The sequence below is a fragment of the Mixophyes fleayi genome, chromosome 5 (assembly GCF_038048845.1).
Source record: "Mixophyes fleayi isolate aMixFle1 chromosome 5, aMixFle1.hap1, whole genome shotgun sequence".
NCBI classification, from domain to species: domain Eukaryota; kingdom Metazoa; phylum Chordata; class Amphibia; order Anura; family Limnodynastidae; genus Mixophyes; species Mixophyes fleayi.
The window spans coordinates 245,043,629-245,056,551 of NC_134406.1; the positions used below are offsets into that span (position 1 = coordinate 245,043,629).

General features: G+C 39.5%; 1 long non-coding RNA gene across 1 annotated transcript in view; it reads left to right on the plus strand.

Annotated features, from left to right (window-relative positions):
* Positions 1-11,292, plus strand: part of LOC142157876 (uncharacterized) — a 186,266-nt gene extending 174,974 nt beyond the window's left edge. Inside the window, exon 3 of the long non-coding RNA XR_012692670.1 lies at positions 10,831-11,292. This is a non-coding gene — a long non-coding RNA (uncharacterized LOC142157876). The remainder of the gene's footprint in view (positions 1-10,830) is intronic.
* Positions 11,293-12,923: the final 1,631 nt, after the last annotated feature.

Genomic DNA, 12,923 nt, shown 5'->3' on the forward strand with positions numbered 1-12,923 from the left:
TGGGATGATATTAACCAGAGTTTTGGCAGTGTGAGATGAGGCAGTGGGGCTGGTGTAAGAGGGTCCCTGTGTGGGATAGGGTGCAATGTGGCAAGGAGAATCCCTGGATAGTGGGATGTCTGGAACATGAGCATGACCCTCCAATATATGCCCATTGCATACTGACACCTGTGGGAGAGAGTACAGTATTTATTGAACGTGTGGAACTACCGTACCCAGAAACACCGGATATGCAGCTGTAATATTATGCATAATGGACTTTAGCAAGTAATGTGCTGGTGGAGTATAGGAAAAGAATAACATCCGCTGAAGTGATATGCTGGAGGTGTTTGGAAGAAGTGCTTGTTATCACAATGATCTGTGTTGGAGGAGATTGGGATTTGTGTCCTATTCCTTGCAACCATAATAATATTTGCAGGAGAAGAAGTTTGACATAAAACGGCATGTTACTTTTCTATGAGATGTCTGGCACCCAACAGTTCTTTGACGTTTGCACTGCAGACCTATAGTGTCAACCCCATATTAATGGTCTTTAAACATCTGCCTGTGACCACCACCTCACTACTTCACTGATCACCTCGTCTTGAGGACTTTGCCTGGGCTGCTCCCCTGCTGTGGAACGATCTTCCACGTTCCATCAGGTTAGCATCTACTCTGAAAGGCTTCAAGCGTACCTTTAAGACTCTTTTCTTTATTTAAATCTATCAGCCCTCCGCCTAACTCCCATGTCCTGGCTCTCTTCCCCAGTTAGCACCACCCTATTTGTGTCTCCCCCTTTCCTTTAGGATGTAAGCTCTCAGGAGCAGGGCCATCTTTTCTTGTGTGTTCCTTCTACTATTCCATCACCCTCTGTACCTCTTGGCCTGCTTCCCTAGCCCTGTTTTCTTTAGCTTTGGCCTACTTAATGCTGATTTCTACCATCCCTTTCACTAACTGTCCCAGAAATAATTTCCTTTGCTTTACCTTGTTACCTGTGTTTGCATATATTTTTGTTCTTTCTGTATCATGTTGTGTCTTGGGTCTGTGTTTTTTGTATATGTAATGTACGGCGCTGTGGACCCTTTGTGGTGCCTTATAAGTTAAAGATAATAATAAATAATAATAATAATCTTAGTATTTAGTATTCAAGGGACCCTCTGGTTGCAGATGCCACACCCATGCCATAGCCGGTGCAGAAGATGAGGGCATCAATAAGTGGGGTACCACACAACATCATAACACCCCAAGTAAGTGACTGCACAACATGACCAGCAAGGGTTTCCCATTACAATGCAAGGATGTACATGTCTTTATTTTTTTCACATGCTGGGAAAGTACTGCTTTTGCATGAAGCACACAAATACTGGACAGCTTTATTTTTGCAATGCAAGCTAAAATATTTCTGCACATTTTAAATTTTCCCCCCTGCCCCACACAGGGCAACATGGTTTTGCCAAGGTGCGAATTTGCTATTTTTTTGCTTTGCTTCTATCTCTAAAAGAGGCCCTATGTCAGGAGGTATGTATGTATGTATGTATGTATGTATGTATGTATTATGTATGTATGTGTAATTGTGTCTTCTTGGGAATTCACAATTGTACAGAGGATGAATCTATAGTACATAAGTTACCTTAATCAAAAGGTTAGCACATTCTCATAAGAAGAATGTTCTTTAAGTCAAGAATCTGCTTGTGTGAACTGAGCTTGGCATTCAATCAAAGTGAACTGATAACTTAGAACCCTCTGGAATGCTCCCACGTGTATTTCAGTTCTGTATAGAAGTGTTGCTTGAAAGTGTCTTTGACGAGATCTGGCACAAAATACAAAGTCAGATAACATGAAAAATAAAAAAAACATTTTCAATTTCAATTTCTTCCAATCAGTTCACAATATAGATGAATACATACTTTAAATAATGAATGATAAATAGACTTTTAATGATGACAAATATAACATCATGAATTAAAGTCAGGTTGTTTTAACCTTTGCTTATAAACGGAATCATGGAGAGGTCATGGCAACATCCCCGTGTGATCCAATGGTATGTACGCTTCACAGATCAGAGACATGGTACAGAACATAAGTCAGTGGTCCTTAACATAGTTTTATCAAGGAACATAAATAATCTTGTACATGACTTATCTCACAAATCTCTCATAAAGGAGCTACATTAAGTGATAAATCGTTTTTCTTAGAGCACAGCACCAAAACAATCCTGTAACATAGGAGCAATTTGTGGATAAATAATTATATATAGAAATAATATGAATAGATAAGTAACTCTATATGTATCCATACCTAATTCAAAAGCACATGCCCACAAATGTGTTGTAGACCTCAATTCATAACTTTGTTAGACACAGTAGAAAGATGTGCGGAAGACCCAAGTTTGGATTGAGACGGAGACCCCGAAAAGTGTACAGTGAAGACACACGCTCGATCACATGTAAGCTCATGTACATAGTATTGTGAGTCAAGGTAAATTAAGAGGCAAGGAGAGGTGGTGATGGAGAAGGTAGGACCTGATCAAGGGCGCACTAGGCTAATACACTTGTAGTGCCCCCTCGTCTTCCATGCCAGGCTAATACGCAGTAGGCTTCCTTCACCCCCACCAATGTTTATTTTCCTGTGTTTTCGAAACTCAGCTCCACTTGGCTTTTTAAGAGGGTCACGGCAATCTTTGTCACTCATTTCGTTTTCATTAAAATCAGAATTGTATAGCAGAGTGGAGACGTGAACGACCCATACTGGGGGTGAAGATGTTGAAGTGGCTTTCTTGTCTGCACCTGTACCTCTCCAAAACGCTATACTCAGGTGCCCACCCGAGGATGACTCATTGCCTTTAGCCTTTGCCATGAAAATACATCTATTAAATCCTCACTACATTCTTCTTTCATGATTTTTTACTATGAATTTTATATTTTGGAGAACAACTATTCTCTTATATTTTAAAATTAATTTCAATGTATACCTCTCCCTGTGACAATTTTAAACCCTAAAAAAATTTGCAATCCCCCCCCCCCCTTCCAAAAGCCTCACGCCTCTAGGCTGCTACCTAGGCAGCCTAATAGATAATCAGGTCCTGGGTGTAAGGTTTATTGCAGTGAATAGAGTATAATGGCACAAGATTTTTTGCAATAAACTTTAATAGCCTAACCCAGGGTTTCCCAAACCCAGTCCTCAGGGCTCCCCAACAGTGCAGGTTTTCCGGATCACATGTGACATAATTAGGACCACCTGTGGATCTGTTACAATGTGTCAGTCAGTAATGAATACACCTGTGCTCCAGCAAGGAGATATGATAAACCTGCACTGTTGGGGAGCCCTGAGGACTGGGTTTGAGAAACCCTGGCCTAACCTATTTACGTAATAGAATAGAGATCTGTCACAATGTAGCACATTTTCTCTATTTTATACCTAGTTATATTGCCTACACTCTACTCCATCTGTATCATAAAATCCTAAAAATGCGTTAGCATTCCTTATAGACTACCATTCCTCTTTCAGGGACATTTAATAAGGCTGAGTATTGAGCAAGGTGTGTGCAAGGTGTCTTTTTTCACATTTGATGAATTGCTAATTGTAATTATATGCTATAAGGTGCATTTTTATGCCTTAAGGTGCATTTAGCATTTTTACAGAAAGTCACAACAAACTTGCTAATAGTGATGCAACATAATAGGCAAATAAAGGAGAAACATTGAAAACATCAAGTTACAGCAAACTTTTTTTGCATGCAGGATTCAGTGATGGTAGAACATTTATTCAGCTTCTAAAATTATTGCTGCTAAAATGTGCTATCTGTTAAGAGGAAATTTGAACAATTTTGTACTTAGCCTTTCTGTTGCCCTATTTTACAAGCCTGATAGTGATGCTTGAGGAATGGTTTTAAGACATGAAGGAAAAAAGTCACTTTTGCCAAGTTTCCTTGGCAAGTATCCGGGAGTGCGATCATTATTAGATTCCAAAGCAGTTTGTATAGCAGCCTAAGCATACACACAAAGCTGTTTTTTACTAGCTTAAATGTTATTATTCTATCTTAACACAATATATTACTAAATATGTTAGCTGGTCATTGTCTAAGGTTTTATAGACTAAACATTAAGCTAACACTATATTTAACTGTGACACTGAAATACATGCAGACAAATTCTGTGCAAACACACAAAAATACACAGTCACCCTAAAGTAACCCCCCGCATGTTATTGCCATTGGCACATCATGACCCTAAAAGGGAAAACACCTCTAAACTAACAAACACATGGTTTCCTCTTTAAATGCCCTAGGGTGAATCAGAAAACGGCCACATGAGGGCAGCTGTCAATCAGAACATTTGATCCTGCCCCGTAGCAATCCACCAGTTTCATATTTTTCCAGATGTTTGTGATCATGGGTTTTATAGCAACAAAGACTGTTCATCCAGCAAAATGCAAAGCAGATTTCTCTGCAAAGTCCTACATGCAGTGATCATATATGGTGGTATTTTATTGCAGAATGAAAATTCTAATTTTAGATTGAACAAAATTGCTTTGTTTAACACTCAAGTAACATTATAATATCAATATAACCCTAGATGTGGTATCACTTTTCTTTTCATGGGTCGTTGACTCAGAAATAACATATCTAAAGAAAGCCCAAACTCTCAAGTAAGATGATGCCTATATATATTACATGGATAGCTACACACAGTAAATACCTATAGTGTGAATAAGAAAACGGTACAAATTATAAATAGTGGAGAAAAGAAGTAGAGAATAGAATAAACTAAAAATGTATTTTGGGGGAGAAAGGTAAGAGAAATAATAAACATATAATGTACTTACTCAGGGCCGGTGCTAGCCTCCATGGCGCCCTAGGTATTTTTACAAAATCGGCGCCCCAGCCCCCCCCCCCCCCCGCAACAATCGGCGCCCTCCTCCCTTCTCCCCCCTCACCCTGTCTTTCCTTACCTCTCTGCTCCGTCTCTTCCCCTCCACTCACTGACACTAGTGAGTGGAGGGGAGGAGACGGAGCAGAGAAGCGACGGTGGTGAGCAATAGCCTCTTCCCCCCTCCCCCGTGCATCTGAATGCTGGGCGGCGGCCGTGACAGGTATGGTCAGCGGTCGCCGCACAGTTTTAAAGTAATTTTCATTCTGGAGGGCGCCCTCCAGGCGCCCTCCAGAGCCCGGCGCCCTAGGCAAGTGCCTGACCTTGCCTAATGGGAGCGCCGGGCCTGTACTAACTTCTACACACTGATCAAATGTTATATAGTATCTAAATCTTTCTTATCCTTTGCTCTACAACAAAAAACGATTTACTTCTAAAAGCAGTAACATAATTTCAAATCACGAAACATGCTTTATTATTTATAAATTCAATTTATCATGATTGAACATATAACTTACATCAATGTCAACCACTCTCCATACAGTATAGACATGATAAACATTATTATTTATGTTTATTTATATAGTGCTATCATATTACACAGAATATGTAGTCATTAATATCAGTTCCTGCACCATTGGAGCTTACAGTTTAAATTCCCTAACATACACACACTATGGTCCATTTTGCCACGAGCCAATTAACCTACCAGTATGTTTTTGGACTGTGGGAGAAAACCGGAGCACCCAGAGGAAACCCACCCAAACACATAAAGAACATGATATATGTATAAATTTGCTCTACCATTGGCCTCTGCATCATTAAAGTGACTGCCACATTTATTGGATAAACGCCCCAGTTGTGATCTTTAATCTTTATTTTTGTACATTTCATTTAGATCACCTTTACAACCAATGGTAACTTGCTTAGAAACACATTGTAAGTTAGAAAGATAATGATGGAAAGCATAGATTGGAACAAGGGTACACAAATATACGAGTTTAGTTGTTGGGACTGGAGTAATCTCCACCATCATCACTACTTATATTTGTAGCGCCACCAATTCCGCAGCGCTGTACAGAGAATATTCTGTTAATGTTGTCAGCAGTCAAATACCAACCAGTATGTTTTTGGAGTGTGGGAGAAATCCGGTACACCCAGAGGTAACCCACACAAACACGGGGAGAACATACAAACAACACACAGATAAAGCCATGGTTGGGAATGAAACTCATGACCCCAGTGCTGTGAGGCAGAAGTGCTAACCACTAAGCCACCGTGTAATGGTGCTTCACTAGTTGTACATCAAGAGCTCTGCAAGATTCTTGTCTGGATGGAAGGGTGGCTCCTTAAAGCTAACCATGTACATGGAATTTGGTATCCAGTAAAAGAGTGACCCAGTTATGGCATGGGAAAAAGTTTTGTGGCCCCAATGAGTAGACCACAAGAATCACAATTTCTACAGTGAAGTATGGTAACGGCAGTGACATGCTTTGAGGAAAGCTTCTCATCAGCTAGAGCTGATGGGAAACGGATGGAGCAACTTACAGGAAAATACTGCTAAAAAGCTGAAGCTTGGGAGAAAATTGCCCTCTCAACAGAAAAATGGTCAGATGCACAGGATCCATATAACTTTGAAGTGTCTCTGAAATAAAAAATGTTATGTCCTTGAGTGACCCAGGCAACGTCCTGAAATTCTTATGAGTGGAATGTCCAAACACCACTCCCAATCAGTGTGCAAAGCTTATACAATATGGAAAAAAGTGACTCTACCATATATTAATGTCTGATGTCTGAATGATTATAGAAGAATTATATCTAATTGATATTTTCTTTAAGATAACTTCTGACAAATAAATAACAATTGGCTAATTTATATTTATAAGTCCATAACACATAGAAAAGTGGTTGCTGCCCATATCCTTATCTAATAAATGTGTCGGGGTGGCTTCTACACCGTTCCTATGTCCAGGTAAAGTATTTTCGTGTTTGCTGTTGAAGTTATAATGCTGGGCAAGGGGTCCCCCAAGTCTACCCTTGGTGTTCGTAGTCTCAGACACTCCCCAGAAGAGAAGCCAAGATTTGGGTGGAGTCACTGTTTGGAATAAGAGAGGTGAAAGGAAAATTACACCAATGCCATTTACAAACAGCAATTCCAAGATGAGCTTGGAAATAATGTGCTACAGTGTTACAATACCTAAACCTAAGAGCCTCAGCCATTCTGAGATGGGATTCTGATCCCACTGTGATCCCTACCTGTTTGCTACCGCAGCACTATAGGTGCACTGTATGCAGCTGTGTATCCTTAGAAGAGGCCCCTCTCTACTTTATTTTAGAGAAGCAGAGGTCTTCAGGAGATATATCAGCCTCACTGGGACCTTACCCTAAACCAACTTTCTCATTATACCTCTCTCATTGTAACTTTAACACCATTCTGAAGTACAGCAATACATGCTAGTGAGGATTGAAGGTGGGGTGTCTACTTTTGATACATTTACGATTAAGACCTTTCCTTTGGGCTTTCCGTCAACTCACTTGTCTGTGAAGCATTGCTGCTATTGAGGGTTAAATGCGGGATCATTCTCCTATGATGAAAACAACAAGTGGTTAGCATTGTAGTCAATCTCCATAAAGTCATCATTTGCTCATATAATTTTACATTTCTTTCCTGTACTGTGTATCAATATAATGGTACTTTTCAAAACACAGCTTAGGAAAAGTTTTTATAATAAAACTCCACATCAGATAAATCTCCTCATTCATTTGAAAGCAATAAACTAGCAATATAGAGCTGCTTCAATCAGTTGTACAGTCTTACTGCTTGCTGATTGGAAGCCGGCATGATCATCACTGTCTGGTAATGACTTACCATTAGAATGACATACAACAATGTTTTGGTAATACTGAACTTAACCAATCTCTTTACACTCCTCTTTATAAAACAAAGTTCATACAACTAACTCTTTTTGAATAAAGGGAGATGGATAGAAATTATAGAATTACAGAAAGAGAATGGATACATGAAAAATGCAATATGTAACATACTTTTACAAATATGTAGGGAGAATGCATCAAATACTGTAGAATTGTGCATGAAAAGTGCTAGAATGATTGCGTGCAGCAATTACTGAATGGCATGTCCTTCCATTGTATTATTCATTATTCTACCCTTGGTGTTCGTAGTCTCAGACACTCCCCATTATTTACCTGAATTTTATTTTATATATTTTTATTATTGAATTTTCCCTTCAACAAATTGAATAACATTTTAAATATAGGCCAATCTAGTCATGCTGGAGAGGAGGTCAGGTGACAAGGGCAGGAGGGGGTGTGGCCCCGCCTCTGCAATGAAATATCAAAATTCACGGCACTGCATAGCAGGGCGGGGCTTGATAACGAGTATCGCGTCACTAAGCTCCACCTCCACCAAGTCTGGGAGGATGCCTACTCTTCAGGGAGTCCGAAATTCGGGAACATCTCGGATATCTGGGGAGAGTAGGCAAGTATGATTTAAGATTATCAGAAATTCCTAGAAGGGCCAAATATGAATAAAACAATGAAAGAAAATTTAAAAAAAAGACAGGGCAAGAGTAGAATAGTGCAACAGGAGAGACCCATGAAATGTGAGTAATGAGTAATTTACACACATATGAGAAGATACTAGAGTACCATGGAGTACTATTGGGTTATATGTGAGTATTAACCACAGATATACAGATATACAGTGATTGAAAGTGAAGTGAATTATTGACCTCCAATGTGGTAGTGGTCTGTGTGGCAAAGGAAACTAAACAGCCGCCTGCAGGTTGATGAGGGAGTAGTATCCACGCTCTGGTTAATTGTAATTAGTACAATTCTCAACATTTTTTGGGCGTATCCTACGCTTCATCAGAAGTATTTAGATGAAAATAAATAAGACAAAAAACCTTACCAAAAATATAACATTTTCTTTGTTTTGTTTTTAAATATACACCTGACCTAGTGGAGGTAATTTAGTACTCACTGGTCTGGTTGTGCAATATTCATCCCGTAGGGGCTGTGTCCTCTATTTATCACTCAGACTGGTGAACTATGGGACCAATGGTAGCCACTGGCCCATACCAGAGGTCACACCACAGGCTTCGGGAGATGACAAGGTGAAAATATTGTTTAGTCAACTGTAGCCTATTTATCATTAGTTTCTACCAATGGGGGTACATTTACTAAAGCTTCTGAGAAAGAAAAGTGGAGGTGTTGCCAATAGCAACCAATCAGATTCTAACTATTATTTATCTAGTACATTCTAGAAAATGATAGCTAGAAGCTGATTGGTTGCTATGGGCATCACCTCCACTTTTTTATTTTAAGAAGCTTTAGTAAATGTACTGCTTAGTCCCTGTCAAAATGTTTAAATGTTTTTTAAAGGGATGGAAAGTATGCATTTTAGGGGATGATCCATACAGAACTCTTTTTCCTGCAAAATGACTGTTTTTGAATAGATTCTGGGTCTGGTGATTGGGAGTTCAATTGGACAGATTTTGTACAAACCGGGCCAATTTGACAAATGTGACACATGTACAGTCCAGATGTCCCCTCAGTTTAATTTAGATTTTAATGATGCTCGAATAAGCTGTAGTTCAGAAGGAAAAATTAAAAGTTAAATGTAGTCCTAAGCAGCAGGCGGGATTTTGAAACTGGTGGCAGAAACTGGTGGCAGTTCCCAAAAGCAGAAACCGGGCATGCAACAATGTATACACTAAGCCATAGTTGCCTACTCTCCCAGAATGTCCAGGAGACTCCAGAATTTTTAGGAGTTCTTCCAGACTCCTGGGAGAGTAGGACAAACTCCCGCATCCTACCCTGTTTGTTGGTGAAATGGGTGGGGGTGGGGCTAATTGCGTCTTCCTGGCCCCGTCCCTGCTGTAATTGGGACTAACTATGCGATTTGCATGGCCACGCCCCCAGGAGGCTGCATGGAGATCTATCCTCCTGGACGGGAGATCTCCAAAGTAAGTAAGTATGCACTAAGCAGAAAAAAGGAAAATAAATGTGAAGTCTGCACGTTTTGTTTACAAAATTACCCAGATTGCGTTTTAAGTCCTCTCCTATTTATTTTGTTTGAGATGTTCAACAAACTATATATATGTGTCAAGAGGAGCGGGGCCAGCATCAGAGGAACGTAGTGCTAGATTTACTAAGCTGCAGGTTTGAAAAAGTGGGGATGTCATTTTGTAGAAAGTACTAAATAAATGAAAGATAGAATCTGATTGGTTGCTATAGGCAACATCCCCACTTTTTCAAACCCGCAGCTTAGTAAATTTAGCCCGTAGTGGTAGCGCTGAGAGGGCTGTGGATCTTGAGAGGGGTAAACAAAAATCTAAAACATAAAAAAAAGTTATATATAACATTATGTTTTTTCTTTATTGTAATTTACTTTATTTGTTGACCATAAGATGCTCCTAAGACACATCGCAATTGTTATGGTCTAATATTTAGTAGGAAAAAAAAACCTGCTATTAGTGACAAGATGTGCTGTATCATATTGTATCTTACGTTGTCTGCACTGCACAATACACGGAATTGTAGAAAAATGTATCTAAAGATAGCAACAGCAATATACTGTATTTAAATAAAATATTTCAAAATTCTATTCATGTTATATAGGAAATTATTTCAACGTAATATATATACATATATATATATATATATATATATATATATATATATATATATATATAAATAAATATGTGTGTTTGTGTGTGTGTTTCCACAAATCCTGATTACAATACATATCATGACATTTGTGCTTTATGATATTACATTTTATATCATTATTTATTATGTTTGATATGTTTTGCATAATTTAAAAACAGTAGATTTTACATATGTAGGTTATATATTGAAATGGGTGTTAAATTTGTATTTTCCACAGAAATAGGTGTTTTTTGGGCTTCCCTTTTAATTTAAAACCTTTTACCGACGGCTAATGTTTTTTTTTTTCTAGGCACTGCTGAAAATCTCTGGGCTCCCTTTCTTGTCTGCTTTCCCTACGCATGGCAGCTGGAGCGGGTAGGTACTGTGCAGTGTAGGCGAGATGGCATCGGATTGGTACTAATAGTGTTAGCACATTCATGACCATCAGATGCAAATCACTATTTTTTTGCTATTTTTTGGAGGCAAAAAGTATATCTTTTGGTTTCAAGATAAAGTAATTTACTTTTAGTAGGAGCTAGTGTACCTCTATATCTGTGAAATGTTTTTGTTATTTACACAGAGCCACTTGAATATTAGCAAAGCATTATACAATAGGTTGCTATGGAAACACATTAACCACAGCTGCAATAAGACAACTGCATCCTTTTTAACATTTCAATGTGTTACTCTTCCTAACCAAGTTCACTATTGTCATACAGAACTTTCTCAAAATGTTCATTATTAGCTACGGAAAGTCTATTATGTAAATGTTCAAAAAGGATATTTGTCACTTAAGCAGATCACTAAATAAAGATGATGTATGATGAGTTCTATTTGTGTCACACTTATTTGCTTCTCTTGGTCCTTTTTAATATATGGAAACCTCAGGCCAAGAAATCAGTGATATTTAACAGGTAAGTAAAGCGTATTTTGTGTATGGATTGTTTTTAACAATTAATATGTACATATCAAAACGGAGACTGTAGTAATTATATGAAACATGACCTAGCTAGCGCCTCACACAGATTAAGAAGAGACTGTAACCTACTAACGCAGGGGAAAACGCAGGATTTGTAGGAGGGGGGTTTCCACGCCACGCCGCCAGTGGGCATGACCAGCATGCATGGAAGCGTGGCTATAATATTAGACAGTGCTTGGCTGCTCTTCATCTCTTCCTATCCCTATAATATACATGGGCAATGCTGCGTGCACTACTGTTAGGTGCACGTAGCTCTCCCTTTTCAAGCAGAGCTGTGTGAAGTGGGGGCAGGGTCCAGCCACCTCAATTATACAGTGCCCCAGGCTTAGAGGGGGGGGGGGGGGGGGTTCCAGGCACTAGGAAACCCCCCCCCCCCCTCGGTTTGCCTATGTAACGGTCATCGTCATCATCAACATTGTTTATTTATAAGGTGTCATAAGACTCTGCAGCGCCGAACAGTTAGTACAACAAATGATAAAGTTCATAAAACGATTCAAACAGAACATGGACATAAAAGTTTGATGAAGAAGGTGCAGATATGAGACAGAGAGAAGAGAGCATCCTGCACGTTACACATTACAATGTAGAGAATGAGCTCAGGGTAGACAGTAGTAATACATTTTAGATTGTATAGCTTTTGGTTTGCGCGTTTCACTGCTTTACTAAACAGTAGCATAGTTCTACTGTGGGGATAGCTTTATTGTACAGGGTTCAGATACTAAAACTCTTTTACCGCACAGCTTTTCTTACATGCCCACCAGCTATTCTTTCACATGCCACCCCGTTCCCATCAGCTCTTGTCACACATGCCACCTCCATTCTACCAGCTTTCTCATATGCCTCCCTGCCCACTATCTTTTCTTTCATATTTACCACTGCCCAAGCCAGCTTTTTTTCACACATGTCCCCTGCCCACCATGTTCTGTGGCAATCTCTCTCCATGTTTTCTGTAGACCCCTCTAACCCACCCCCATTTTCTCCAGCCCTCTCTCAACATTAGCTGTAGCCCCCTCTGCCCCCATTTGCTCTTCATCTTAATTATCTTTTCTTCAATTTCTCCTTGTCCGCATCTCCGCTTCTTCTTTCTTCTTTCTTCCTTCTTCTTTTCTTCCTGTAACCTCTAAGCTCCTCTCTGCCATATGGATGTTAAGTCTGGGAGGTTTCAAGGTGTAGAATAGATACAGCAGAAACAGAAGGCTGGGAGAGCTGGATCACAGATAAAACACAAGTAGTAATGCAGGATGGCTGGGAATGCGCAGACACATATTTGGGGGGAGGGGGGAATCATGCAGATAGAGAGGGGTCAAGTGTTTAAAAAAAAATCAAACTATCAAATTCCATTCACTTTATGTTCCATACCGCCACTTCTAAATTTCCACTTTGACCACTGTATGTACGCTAATCACTTAATGCCCCATACCTTA